We start from the raw sequence: 14147 nt of genomic DNA, 5'->3' as shown, positions 1-14147 counted from the left end.
CAAATGCCGGGGACAAACAATCCAAAATGTAGCCCCTTTAACATCCTGCCTTCCAGTCAGATCCTGTTAAGAGAACAGATACCCAACAAGGCATTATTGTGGCAAAGCCACTGAAGGGTTGATGGGATGAAGCTGTTGAGGTGGAGGGAGAGGAAGGAGAGGATCTCCTTTAATCAAACACAGTCAAGAAAAAGCTCAGTAGACTGTTCTGAGGACAGCATCTATACTCGGCAATGGATACAACTTGACTACTTAAGGGAGGGGGTACTATTCACATGCTCTCTCCCTGTCTCTCACTACTGCTGCCCTCCCAAGGTAAAAAAGTTTAAGAATTAAGGGAGTTCTGTTCATCACCTATTAGAGAATAAGAAACCCACAGAGATACTATCTTTAGAGAAGTAAAATTTATGAGCCCCATAATCCTTCAGGGAAGACAAGGAGGCGCATACTTGATTGTTTGCACAGGCCTTCCCTCCCTCTTTATTTTGATCTGTGCATGTGTCTGTTCCAACATACTCTACCACAAACACTGTGAAGCTATCATTCATCCCAAGACTCATATTTTTAGACTTTTCACAGAACATTACTGGACTCTTATTTTACAAACAAAAAACCCCACAGAGGGTAAAAGAAGAGCAGGTGAAATTGGTATTGATAGAGGCTTATTGGCACTGTATTGTATATCAGCATGCTGACACCTTTGACATTCTTGTGAATTCCTTTTAGACATAAGGAAACACCATCTGAGCCTCTCGTGCTGTTCCAGTGTTCTGATCCCAACTGTTTTGTTCCTGCCATGAGGGCAGGGGACTGGACTTGATGACCTCTCGAGGTCCCTTCCAGTCCCAGTATTCTATGATTCTATGATTTCCTTTCAAAGAAACGGATTCAAATTCATAAGCTGGTACAGCATGTCCTGATACTTTTCTAATCTTTAGAACTGCCTAATAACTTACAAATATGTGCTTCCGCCACTGTGGTATGGTGGTTGGGTTGCTGGGTGCACAGTATCCTAACCACTAGGTAGCCCAGTGTCCAAAGAGAACAGGCCTATTGTTCATAAATACGCCTAGGTACTAGTCCCACATGAAGAGGAGACACTGTTTATATTATACAACAGTCCGTCCTGTATGTGGACTACAGCAGGTTCTGGTCTCAGTTGTAAAATGAAATCTCTATTAGCTAAGCCAGCAGAACAGACACTTGTGTTTTGTTAAAAGAAAGGCCAGTTTTCATCAGGAAAACTAGATAGCCAACAATATGAGAGGGGGAATCATTGTAACAACTGAGAGGTTACTGTAAATGTAAATCAGTGATGGACAAAATCACCACCAACAAAATAAATTGACAGAAGCATACCTTTTTGAAACTGTGCATCACACATGCTTCTGGTGGAGCTCTTCCTCTGCTTCAATGTATCAGAACGTACATCTTCATATCAACCTAGTTTTAAAAAAAAAAAGATGACATTAAAGTCTTTAGAGGAAGTAACTTAGGTAACTGGGTCAGAAATCTTCCAGTGCATTACAGTGACAGCTCATGTTGTTTCTTTCATTATTTTTAAATTTGTGAGGTTGAGTAGCTAGCACATCTTAAGAAGTGCCCGTAAGCACTCGTCAAGCAGCCCAGCGTAATCTGCTAAAGTTACATTAAGGGTCTCCTAAAGCTTCCCTTATTATTTAATAAAATAGGTACATAGAAGAGTATTAGGAACACTTGTATTCTTAGATAGTAGATGGTAGGAACCGACATTTATGTATTGATGCAGATTATGGATATGTCTACACTACAGCACTAATTCAAACTAACTTAATTCCAATTAGTTAATTCGAACTCAGCTAATTTGAATTAGCGCATCTAGACCTAAAAACTAATACGAATTAGCGTTTTGCTAATTTGAACTATCATGTGCACATTGAGTGGACCCTGAACCGAAGTTAAGGCTGGCCGGAACCAGTGCCGGCAGGGTATCAAGTTAGGACTTAGAGTGTGGAGCTGCTGCCTCAGGCTAGCCAAGAGCTGTGCTTAAAGGGACTGGACCCCCCACCTCAGACAGACAGTTCTCAGAATTCCCTGCTTGCTTGTCTACCTCGATGAGGGACAGCAAAGCAGTCCTGGCTTGGAGTGCCCTGAGTGCCCACACTCGGCACATCACAGCACTCGGCCATCAGCCTGGCTACACTTGCCGCAGGCTGCCATCCAGGCGGGTCAATCGAGGGGCTGTCAGGGTCCAGGAGGCCCTGCAGGAGAGCTTCTACCCTGACGAGCCAGCCGAGCCACCCCAGTCCTCCCCATCGGAGGCTCGTGCCCCATTCCTCCTTCACCTCCTTTCACTTTCCCCTCCCTAGCCCCCCTTCCTGATGTAAAAAATAAAGGACACGTGTTCAAAAATAGAAACTCTCTTTAACTTCTGGGAAGACTGGGAAAAGGAGATGGGAGAGGGGAAGACAGAGGGTGAGAGAGAGGAGGGGGAAACCTGGGAGGAGGGAGCTGGAAGGGGAAGCCAGGGGAAGAAGGAGGAGGGGAAGTATAAAACTATGGTACGCCGTATCTTCAGTACTGTGTACAGATGTGGTCTCCTCACCTCAAAAAAGATGTTTTGGCCTTGGAAAGGGTTCAGAAAAGGGCAACTAAAATGATTAGGGGTTTGGAACAGGTCCCATATGAAGAGAGGCTAAAGAGACTGGGACTTCTCAGCTTAGAAGAGGGAGACTGAGGGGGGATATGATAGAGGTCTATAAAAGTATGAGTGGTGTGGAGAGGGTGAATAAAGAAAAGTTCTTCATTAGTTCCCATAATAGAAGGACTAGAGGACACCAAATGAAATGAATGGGTAGCAGGCTTCAAACTAATAAAAGAAAGTTCTTCTTCACAAAGCAAATAGTCAACCCGTGGAACTCCTTGCCACAGGAGACTGTGAAGGCTAGAACTATAACAGAGTTTAAAGAGAAGTTAGATAAAGTCATGGAGATTGGGTCCATGGAGTGCTATTAGCAAGGGGGTAGGAATGGTGTCCCTGGCCTCTTTTTGTGGAAGGCTGGAGATGGATGGCATGAGAAAAATCGCTTGGTCATTGTCTTCAGTCCATCCCCTCCGGGGTACCTGGTGTTGGCCGCTGTCGGCAGACAGGCCACTGGGCTAGATGGACCTTTGGTCTGACCCAGTAAGGCCATTCTTATGTTCTTATGTTCTAAGCTCAGGGCTCAGGGTCGGGGGTTTCACTGGACCAACTTGATTTTCATGCAAACCTGCTCCTGGGTTCTCATGTGGCCTTTGGTGGCCAGTCTGGCAGCTATCCTGCCCTATATGGCCACTTTCCTGTGCCTAGTGCAGAGATTGTGGACGTTGGAGGCCTCCCCCCAAACCTGGATGAGGTCTACGATCTCCACACCTGACCAGGTGGGCGCCCTCCTCTTGCGGCCCCTTGCAGGCTCCTAGGAGCCGCCAGCCTGGTCCTGGGAAGAGGCGGAGGGCTGGGTGGCAGCGAGTGGCTGGTTCATGCCATGCCAGGTGCAGGGTCTGCTGGCTGGGTGCTGGCAGGCTTGCACCTGGCATGGGCACCGTAGCCAGACTGTGGCCCTTTAAGGCCTCCGGGGCCGGGAGGGGGGCAGAAGAGTTTTCCTGGCTTGGCCCAGAGTGGCCACCAGGGCAAGCTAGGAAGGGCTAGCCTCCAACTAGTTCAAATTAAGTGGCTACACAGCCCTTAATTCGAACTACTTAATTCGAACTAGGCGTTAGTCCTCGAAGAATGAGGTTTACTTAGTTTGAATTAAGCGCTCTGCTAGTTCAAATTAAGTTCGAACTAGCGGTTTGTATGTGTAGCACCTATGAAAGTTAATTCGAACTAACGGCTGTAGACATATGAGAATAGATGATGTCATGGAAGCTTCAATTATTTTCCAAAGCTCATATCCTATTACTGCAGGCTTGTGAATTTTGAGAAAGGACTTCAAATACAACTAATTCTGGTGCATGTGCAAACAACTGTGATTTTCTTTTTGAGCAACTAAATAAAGAGCATCAGAGATCTGAAGAAACAAGAGGCAGAATCCCTGCTCTACACTAGGGATGTTAAATATCTGTTAATTGTATAGTCCTGTAACCTCATGAATTCTTATCATTTAGTCGACTATTCTATAGTCCCTGGGGGTAGGACAGTAGCCATTTTATAAGAGGAAGCAATTCAGGGTGTCAGGCAGGAGCTGGTCCAGGAGGGGAGTCAGTTAAAAAAACAGCTCCCACTGTGGACTGGCTGCCTGTTGCCCAGTGCTGCTGCAGCCCCTGTCTAAGGTGGGTCTGTGCTCCTGGACCCAGCCTGAGCCAGAACTGAGCCATGCTGTCTGACTGCCTGGCTTCTAATAAACTTTAAATGCAGGGTTGCAGTAGGAATAGGTTCTGGACACGGTGCCAGCCAGAACTGAGCTGAGCTGCTGGCCAGCCTGCTAAAAATTTATTGGCAAGGTTGGGAGGAGAGAAATGCATATAGTCTATAGCATTAACCTATAAGCTTTTGCTTATTGGTTAATTGACTATACTATTACATCCCTAATCTACAGTTATTTCGAAACAACAAGCAGAGCATCCACATTTCCAAGCCCATTATTTTGAAACAATGGGCTGGTTATTTTGAAATAATAACTCCTGCTTTCCACGAGGAATAACACTTATTTCGAAATAGTGGTAGTGTGGATGCTCCACTGCTGTTATTTCAAAATAATTATTCCCTAGAGTCATTCAAAGTAATTACTTCCCAGAACTTCCTGGGGCTCTAAGTCAAAGTAGCCTTGGACTAATTTCAAGGCTTCCCTGTAGCGTGAACACACTATTTCAAAATAGTTATTTCCAGAGTTATTATTTCAAAATAAGTTATTTCAAAATAACTTCCTAGTGTAGACATGCCATAAGGGCTAAATTGAGGATTTGGATGTTCTTTGGACCTTCCAATTTGGAGGTGCTAGAAAAGACAAGGAGGAAGAGAAAACAAGGGAGGGATGATGTCTACTGGTTAGAGCAGTAGCATGGCACTATGGAGATTTAATTTCCATTCCTTACTCTATAAGGGTACGTCTACATTTTCTCCCTAGTTCAAGCTAGGGATGCAAATGTAGCCAACAGAAATTGCTAATGAAGCGGGGATTTAAATATCCCGTGCTTCATTAGCATAATCTCGCCCATGCATTATTCCTCTCACCAGCTGATTTGAACCAGTAAGTGTGCTCCTCAAAAAATGAGGAGTAACGTTAGTTTGAACCAAGGGCTTTGGTTCGAACTAACACGTCCCAGAGAGCACTTCCTGGTTCGAATCAGCTGGCAAGTGGAATAACGCGCGGGTGAGATTATGCTAATGAAGCACAGGATATTTAAATCCCCACTTCATTAGCAATTTCGGTCAGCTACATTTGCATCCCTAGCTTGAACTAGGGAGTAAGTGTAGATGTACCCTAATAGACTTCCGGTGTGACGATGGACAAGTCACTTTTTGAGAAAGTGACTTGCTGAAGCCTGCGCTTTGATTCATCATCTCGAGGGGTGGGGAGGTAATAACACTTCTCTATTTGACAAGGATATTTGGAGGACACATATGTTACAGTGTGACAAGTTAATATACCACTATGATAGGGGCCTTTTAAATCAATGAAGCCAACCTGGAACTCAAAATCACAATAGGGTAACCTTTCAGTATAAGTAAAGGGTGACTGGTTTTCAAAGCCCAAATATTTTTAAAAAAGAGAGAAAGAAAAAAAGGTTTTCCCCCTTTCAATGGATTTTGGACTTGCTGTTGTATTTCCTGCCTTTTTCTGTGCACTCAGAAGTTTGAGTGTTAGCTCCCGGATACTTTTTTCCAACATCATATTGCATATTGAACAACTGGACATGAATTTTAGTGCACTACAGTGCTGAAAGCTGCATGGAGGAAACCATTATAGAACCTGAAGTCAAGAAGAACCACACAGTTCTGCGGGTATTTGAGGCAATTTGGGAGCCTTGGCATATAAAGCAGGTTTATAAGGGTGGATTAAGAGAATTGAATGGATTTGTGTATGTGTGTAGGAATAGCACTGCCACTTGCAACACCCTTGCACACTGTAACCTGTGCTACATCTAGTATATTCATCTCCTGCCATTATACTGCCACAAACGGACCTGATAGCAAAATTGTAGAACTATATTGCATTTATCATAGCACCCTTAATTATTTCAGTGGGATGAAGAGTTCCTGATGATGAGCAGAAGTGGAACAGCATTATATTAATTCTGCACCTCTAGGAGTCAGATTCTCTCACCTTTTTTTATGGAAACTGGCACCTTTCTCCTCATGAATTCATCACTCATTCAAATCCACCATTCACCACTCTGAGAAAATAATCTGGTCCAAAGCCATGGTGACTGGCTGCGTCCCCCCTAACGGCTATATTGTGATGCCCTCACTCACACAGAGTCATAACTTATGCCTTCTGTATTCCCATCCTAGGGCATGTCTAGACTTGCCTTTACTTTCGAAAGAAGATATGGAAATTCAGCATGAAAGGCGCGACAGAGGTTCTTTCTAAAAAGAAAGCAGTCTAGATGCAGTTCTTTTGAGAAAAAAAACCGTTTTTTGAAAGAACCGTGTAAACCTCATTTATTTAGGAATAAAGGGTTTTTTCTCGAAAGAATCACGTCTAGACTACTTTCTTTTTCAAAGGAACCTCTTTCAAAAAAGTGATTGGAAAAAGGTATGCAAATTCACGCTGAATTTGCATATCTTCTTTCAAAAGTGAAAGCAAGTCTAGATGTGTCCCTAGTGACACTAGTGGGGCTCGGTGTTCATTACGGGTGTGTCTAGACTACTGGTTTTTTTTAAAAAAGTGGCCTTTTTTCAAAAAAACTTCCTCTGCATCTAGAATGATGCTGCATTCTTTTGAAAGTAAATTGAAAGAATGTGGCAGGTTTTTTGACTGCGGGAAACCTTGTTTCAAAATAATGCCTTATTTTGAAAGTACTCTTTTGAAAAAAGGCACTATGTAATGCAAATTGTGCTTTTTCGAAAGAGAGCATCCAGACTGCATGGGTGCTCTCTTTCAAAAAAGCAGCTTGCTTTTTCAAAAGAACTGGTTGTAGTCTAGATGCTCATTTTCAAAAGAAGCTTTTTCAAAAGTATCTTTCGGAAAAGCCTCTTTCAAAAGAGGCTTACAGTCTAGATGTAGCCTTTGTTGCTATGCTGGGTGAAATTTTACTGACGAAACATTTTCTTCCCACTGCAAATAAAGCAGATTCGTATTGAGGAAAACATTTCACATATTGCCAAAATTGACATAAAACTGTTTCATTTGGGAAAAAAAAATCAAAACATTCTTATTCTGGGAGTCTATATTCACAAGGGGATTCTCTCCAGCCTGATGACATATAAGTCAGGGCTACTCAACTTTGGAAGCCCCGGGGGCCACAATGATACAGCCATGCCAAGGGCCACAACTTAAGTATGATTGCATTTACCTGCAAATATATATGCAAATATATGCAAACTAGCCAATTAGCCCGTCATAAGATGGGATTTTCAGGTCTCTCCTCCTCATCAGTCTCTCCTGAGCCTCCGGTCTCTTGCTCGTCTCTCTCTCTCTCTCCTACTCCCTCCCCCTCTCTCAGCTCTCCTCCGCCTTCTGCCTCTCTCTCTGTCTCTTTCTTTCTCTTCTCCTCCTCCTCCTGCCTCTCACTCTCTCTCCTCTCTCCTCTGTCTCCGTCGGGGATGCACACGCCCGGGTAAGTTTGGCTCCCCGCGGGCTGATTCCCTCTCCCCACCCCCACCAGCCAGTTCCTCCTCCCGATTTCCCACAGCCAGCCTCGTGCCCCTGACTTCCACCCCCAACCAACTTTGCTTCCCGCTGGCCAGCCCCATGGCCTCTGACCCCCACCCCTGCCCAGCTTTGCTTCCCACCAGTCTCCCCTCCCCCATTCTCCCCAGGCCAGCTACGCTGCCTCTGACCCCCCCACAGCTCTGCTTCCCACCCCCACCTCCCTCCTCCCAGCCAGCCCCGCTCCTCTCCCAGCCAGTCCCTCCTCCCTCCGGCCCCTGATCAAAGGTGTCTGGGGTTTTTTTACCCTACCCTTGTGACGTACCCCGCCTCCCTTCGCCTCCCACCGTGGCTCTCGGCTGAGTTCTGCACCACTCAGCTGGGCCACCGTGGGGGAGCAAGCGGAGCAAGTGGCCATTTGGGCTCTCCTGCGGTGGCCCAGCTGAGTGGCGCAGAACTCAGCCGAGCACCATGGCGGGCGGCGAAGGGGAGTAGGGTGGAGGCATGTACATCAGTGTTACAGACTCACAGACATTGAGCTATATATGCAAATAGCTTCTTTCACACTAATGGGCATGAATACAAAGCACTTCCCACAATGCCCCGGCGCTCCCAGCACCTCCTCTCTGGGGGCTAGAAACACTGACACCTTGTAGTCGTCCATTTCAGCCAGCCCATCTGCTTGCATCTTTCAATGCTCATCCCACCTGGAAGATGCCTCGCTGTTGTGGAGCATGTTCCCACTGGAGGCCATGTTCAAAGGATCCCACCAGTGGGCCACATGTTGAGCCCCGTGTAAACCCAAACTGCACCATGGAATGCAAACAAACAGGCTTCAACTAGAGAGAGATTGAGAGAAGTCTACCTCAGAATAGCCTATAACCTGGTAGTTAGCATGCTCAGGACACCATGTTCCAGGTCCTGCTTCAATGCCAGTATAATTATTTATACAAAATGAAGCAGTTTCAACAGCAGAGCTTCAGAAAGACAACCCCCCCAGAATACCCAATATGCTGGTGCTTAGGCCCTCACCTACGAGCCTGTTCAAGTCCCTGATTCACCATAAGAATTCAAACTTGGATTTCTCACAATCCAGTTGAGTTGCTCTAAAAATGGGTTATTTGGGTGACAGTACCCAAACTTTCATTAAACCTAACAAAACTTTCTGTTCAACCTGAAATGATTTTTTCTGGTCTTTTTCTATTTCCTGATTTTTTAAAATCAGGTTTCAGTTTGACTTCAGCTGATTTCACTTATTTACTTTTGGGAAATGTCAGCAAACAAACAAGTCAGTTATTTGGACAGCTGTTAGGGTCTCTCATTCAGGCCCTTATTGTACTTGTAATTGGTTCTCTTGAATTTTCAACGGTTTTATTCAATTCAGTGCTTTTAAGCACTCTCCACCCCAGTACATTTAAATGTTCCCTCTGATAAAGTATTCCTCAGATCAGTCACTAGACAGAGGGGCAGTTTTTTTTGTTCACGAGAACTCTGCTTGGTGCAAGGAGAAGGAAGGAGAGGTATGTGTGTGTGTTAGTCATATTCTTGGGGCTAGCAACAACTACTGCACAACTTAAGATGTACACTGATTTAGTGTCCTCAATGGACCCCATGTCAGTGGAGGATAAGTGTAGTGGAGAAGAGCTCTGCCACAGCTTCTCCCTGGCTCTGCACTCTCACACCATACTGTGTGGAAGGGGTGCAGATGATGGATGCTCAGCCAGCAGTGGCCCAAATGAACCAATAGGAAGTTTCCCTTCATAGGAGGAATACTATCCTGGCCACCTATAAACATAGCACACCGCTTGTATGTCACATGATTGCTGTAAAGGAGCTGTAACTGGGCTTGCGATGCCAGTTCATGGTCTGGACTTTAGTTAAGACATTTTCCCATTTAATATCCCTTTTAACAGCACAAATTACTGAGCTCTTAATATTTTGCAGCAAATATTATAATATTTTGATTATAAATTATAGAATTGGGTGTGTACACACACTTGCTTTGAATTCTTTATCAACAATGTAAGTGTGCATTTTTGCCTTACTGTTATTGCAATTTCAGTTCATACTTATAATCAAAGACTTCTTGTCTTGCAATTCTGTTTTGGAAGTGTTTTGGACATCCTTCCATATCTATATACTGCCAATTCTATTTCTGGGGATAAAAAATGATTCAGTTGAAATTTTGCCCCAGTCCAAAGCTATACAAAAAAGCCATTTCTGCACAGCTATTTTTGCATCCACCAAATCAACAATTTTGTCCTTAGCATAATGAATTATATTTATTAGGTCAATGAACAGTCTGATGGTTTTACATGAGTATCTATTTTTAATAAAATCTGCTTGGCTGGGATGAATCAAGTCTGGCAGAATGATTTCCAGTCTTTTTCATGAATTCTTTTGCAAATATTTTACCATCAGTTTTAATCAAGGAGACTGGACAATCATATTCACATAATTCAACAGACTTTGCCTTATTTTAATATTTTAGGATGCTAGAGAACATCAGCATTAAAAGTAATATGTTTCTGTTAAATACAACATTTTACTCACGAAACCCATGAGGGACTCTCTTAAATACACTGCACATATTGTGAGCCCCAAAGGATCTCAGAATATATTACAGAATTCTGGAGAAAATCTCTAAAGACCATGGGCCAAATTCTGTCATGAAAAATCAAAGTGAAAGGAAAGCAGTCATTGTGACTTGAAACGGACACCTACATGAGGGATTAACCTCCCCAACCTCACTCCCAACTCCAACCTCGCCCTCCCCTCCCCCCAAGAATAACAGCAAACATCTGACACACGTATCCCCACAGACAATCTATAGAACTTTGGCCTGGGCACACAGGATTAAGAAAGGCCAACAGGCCAGTTTATTCCTTATCTGGAGCAGATGGGAAAAACAGATAGAACCTTGGCTCCAATCCCAATACTTACTAGTAAATGGAGGTTTGGAGAGGGTGGTAATTTAGTTCTGGCTTGTGCCAGCAATACATTAGCATTTTAGTACACCATCATCTCTCTCTCCACTCCTCCCTGAAGCAGAAGGTGACAAATCCTAGCTCTGTACTGATTAATTTACACATCATTCAGTCCTCTTTACCATGCAATTTATTCTAACAAATACCTTTAGATTCACACTCACTCACCAATGTGCAACTTGCACACCCTGTCACCGATCACTTCATCATCATCATCATTGTCCCATAATGGTTTAGAGCAGTGATGAAGCTTTTCCATTCCAGGCAAGACTTTCAATGGTTTCCCAACTACGCCTCAGATTTTTCAGCTCAGCTTCTACAGGTTTTGCCATGTCTTTGAGTGGCTTCACTTCTGCTTGCTTTCAAGTTCCATCTTATTGCTACATGGTGATGGAATCACATGGCTAATCCTTCTCCAATGCCTCCTGGCAATGATGGTGCTCTTATTCTCTTGGCTGCACAGTGTCAATAAATCTCAGTATTAGATTGTTTTGAATCAAAAGATATAAAGGCTTTTTCTGAGGTAAGGTTGTATGGAGTGAGGACAGTTTGGACATGTCATACTTTCTCATTCCATAGCATCATGTACTATAAGTAATGTTGAAAGTATGCAGCTCTGATCAATCTTAGGTTTGGTTTTGGTGTTGTATTTTGATGATATCCAGGCAGTATTCTAAATTTGGTGTTCCTGGCTCTACTGATTTTGTTCTGGATGTGCTGACCATACCAGTTATTGCAATCACCGAGAGTTCCTTTCTCTGATTTTTTCATTATAACCGCAGTGATCCACTCATCTAGCACTTTTTCCCTTTTCCAGACTCACATAAATAGAAGGGCCAGGATAGATGATGCTAGCTCAGGATTTACCTTGAACAATTCTGCATTCAAATTAGCCTTCCCAATTTTTAAGGATTTGTTGGCTTCAATGATCTCTTCCTTCTTTGGTGTGTCTATCTTGATATCAAGATCATCTCCTGTCTCCTGGATGTTTGCTTCCTCCTTAGGTAGTTCCCCATTCACCAATTATTTGATGTTCTTTTTCAGTTACTAGCAGGTGACCTTGTTTGTCCCTGATGAAAATATTTGTTGCTGTCTGCAGTTTAATGGAAAAAATGCCAACACAGATCTACACTAAAGAGATATGTTTATGGCTTCAATTTTAGTAATGCAAAGAGCATTTCTGCAAACAAGTCTTTGCTTTGGTTCTAAGACACCTATACACAACACTCTACTCCATCCCCATTTTTTCCAGTGAAGTTAGAACTCAGAAGCCCACACATTTTACTAATTCTAAGAGTAATCAGACAGATTTGAACATTTGGCAACTTACACAGAAAACAGGCTATTTTCCACTAGGGCTACCAAGCTGCTACACAATACTTGTGAACCACCCAAATGAATGAAACTATTATCCACAGAACAGGTACATCACAGGCTGCAGCATCATAAACTTTCTCACACTGTTCCACCTGAGGAGGGCCCTGAACTGGAAGGGCATCTTTTATGTTTTCATGAAAAAAAGTTTCAGATAAAAAAATCTGAAAGATAAAACATCGATTAAAAATTATGGAATTAAACACAGATTATTTTTAAATTTAAAATTGCTTTTCATTTTGAAATGATGTTTAATTTTGTTTTAAAAAATAAAAAGGAGAAACATAGAAATTGAAACAAAATGTTTCATTTCATGTTAAACACACTATTTAATTTAAAAAATCCCTGCTATATATATTTTGTTTACAGTTTTTTAATCACTTTCAGGTTGGCCAAAATCAAAACTTATTTGATTTGTCTGAAAGAGTTCATTTTCCCTGGAACCACCAACAAATTTGAACTGTTCTAGTAGCTAGTTCAAGTCTCTGTTTCCATTAAACACTTGGGCTGTGTCTACACTGGCATGAATTTCCGGAAATGCTTAAAACAGAATACTATTCCATTTTCAGTTTTTCCGGAAAAGGACCGTCTACATTGGCAGGCTGCTTTTCCGGAAAAGCCCTTTTTCCGGAAAAGCGTCTGTGGCCAATGTAGATGCACTTTTCCGGAAAAGAGCCCTGATCGCCATTTTCGCGATCGGGGCTTTTTTCCGGAAAAGACTACTGTGCTGTCTACACTGGCCCTTTTCTGGAACAGAGTTCCGGAATAAGGACTTATGCCCGAGCGGGAGCAGAATAGTTTTTCCGGAAAAGCGGCTGATTTTGTATAGTAGAGCATCGTTGCTTTTCCGGAAATTCAAGGGCCAGTCAAGACAGCTCGCAGCTTATTCCGGAAAAGCGGCTGATTTTCCGGAATAAGTGGCCCAGTGTAGACACAGCCGGCGACTTTCTGCTGAGCCTCTCAAGAAGGTGACAGGTGTCATGATGGTTTGATGATTCAGACATCTGAGTTGGAGCTGGATTATGATTATCAATTTATTTGGACATTGAACATCCATCAGACAGCGGCAACTTTTGCTGTTACAAACATAGGAAACATTTGACTCTCGACCATAGTATTGAAAGATTGATGATTTCATTGTCAGTTCTCTGAGATATATAGTCCCCATCCCAACTATATGTGGTAAAAGCTAGAATCTGATACTCATTTATTACATTACTTCATCTGTAGTCCCATTTATTTCAATGGAACTATTCCTGGAGGAAGGCACTAACTCAGTGTAATCAAGGATATCAGAATCTGGCTTAAAATACATGCAGTGCAGAGACCTAGATTATGCCTGCAGGAAAAGCAGCTCTTCAAGTAGATTAACAATGAAGATAGTAAGTAACCAGTTAAACTCTGCATACATCTGCTGCCTTTTCCCCTGGGAAACTTCCCTTTTACCAATAGCTGAAAATAAATAAATCTTATCAGGTTTGTCGAAATATGTGCATGCAATAGAGCAGGCTGCTCCTTAACACACACAAAAACACTTCAATTAATTATAAATGTCCCTTAATGAAGCAGGAAACTAAGCACACATTCTCATATGTATCATGAGAAAGGACAGTGGGGCTCTCTCTAGCAATAGCTGATTAGCAACAAAAAAAAAAAACCCTTTATGACTAACGTGATTATCAAGCTGGAATTGGGGGAGGGGTGAAAAGTTTTTTCCATAAATGATCAAATTTAGGGAGCTAGTGAATTTCTACCACAAGGATACAAGACCTCAAGGGCTAAGCATCCAAAACTTTCATCTACCACAAGGAAGATTAAGATCTCTCAATACATGGCAAGATGAAATCCATTGTTCACAAGCTTCAGTCAGACTGGCAGGATTTAACACACATGATCAGCTAGGTTTTTTAGCAACATAAATTTTATCACTTTAGAATGCAGAAATGCAGCAACCTTTTCCTTGTTTTATTTTCTAAATTTTAAAAAATTAAGCACTATATCACATGAAAATGAT

General features: G+C 42.8%; 1 protein-coding gene across 2 annotated transcripts in view; it reads right to left on the bottom strand.

The window, feature by feature from the left end:
• Positions 1-14147, bottom strand: part of LINGO2 (leucine rich repeat and Ig domain containing 2) — an 831708-nt gene that overhangs the window by 365198 nt on the left and 452363 nt on the right. For both annotated transcript variants that reach the window (XM_025185824.2, XM_025185823.2), the window contains one exon: positions 1360-1443. The gene's annotated coding sequence lies outside the window, so the exon portion shown is untranslated. The remainder of the gene's footprint in view (positions 1-1359; positions 1444-14147) is intronic.

Source organism: Pelodiscus sinensis, chromosome 6, assembly GCF_049634645.1.
Source record: "Pelodiscus sinensis isolate JC-2024 chromosome 6, ASM4963464v1, whole genome shotgun sequence".
NCBI lineage: Eukaryota > Metazoa > Chordata > Testudines > Trionychidae > Pelodiscus > Pelodiscus sinensis.
The sequence above is the reverse complement of the archived record's forward strand: the minus strand, read 5'-3'. Positions and strand labels throughout refer to the sequence as shown.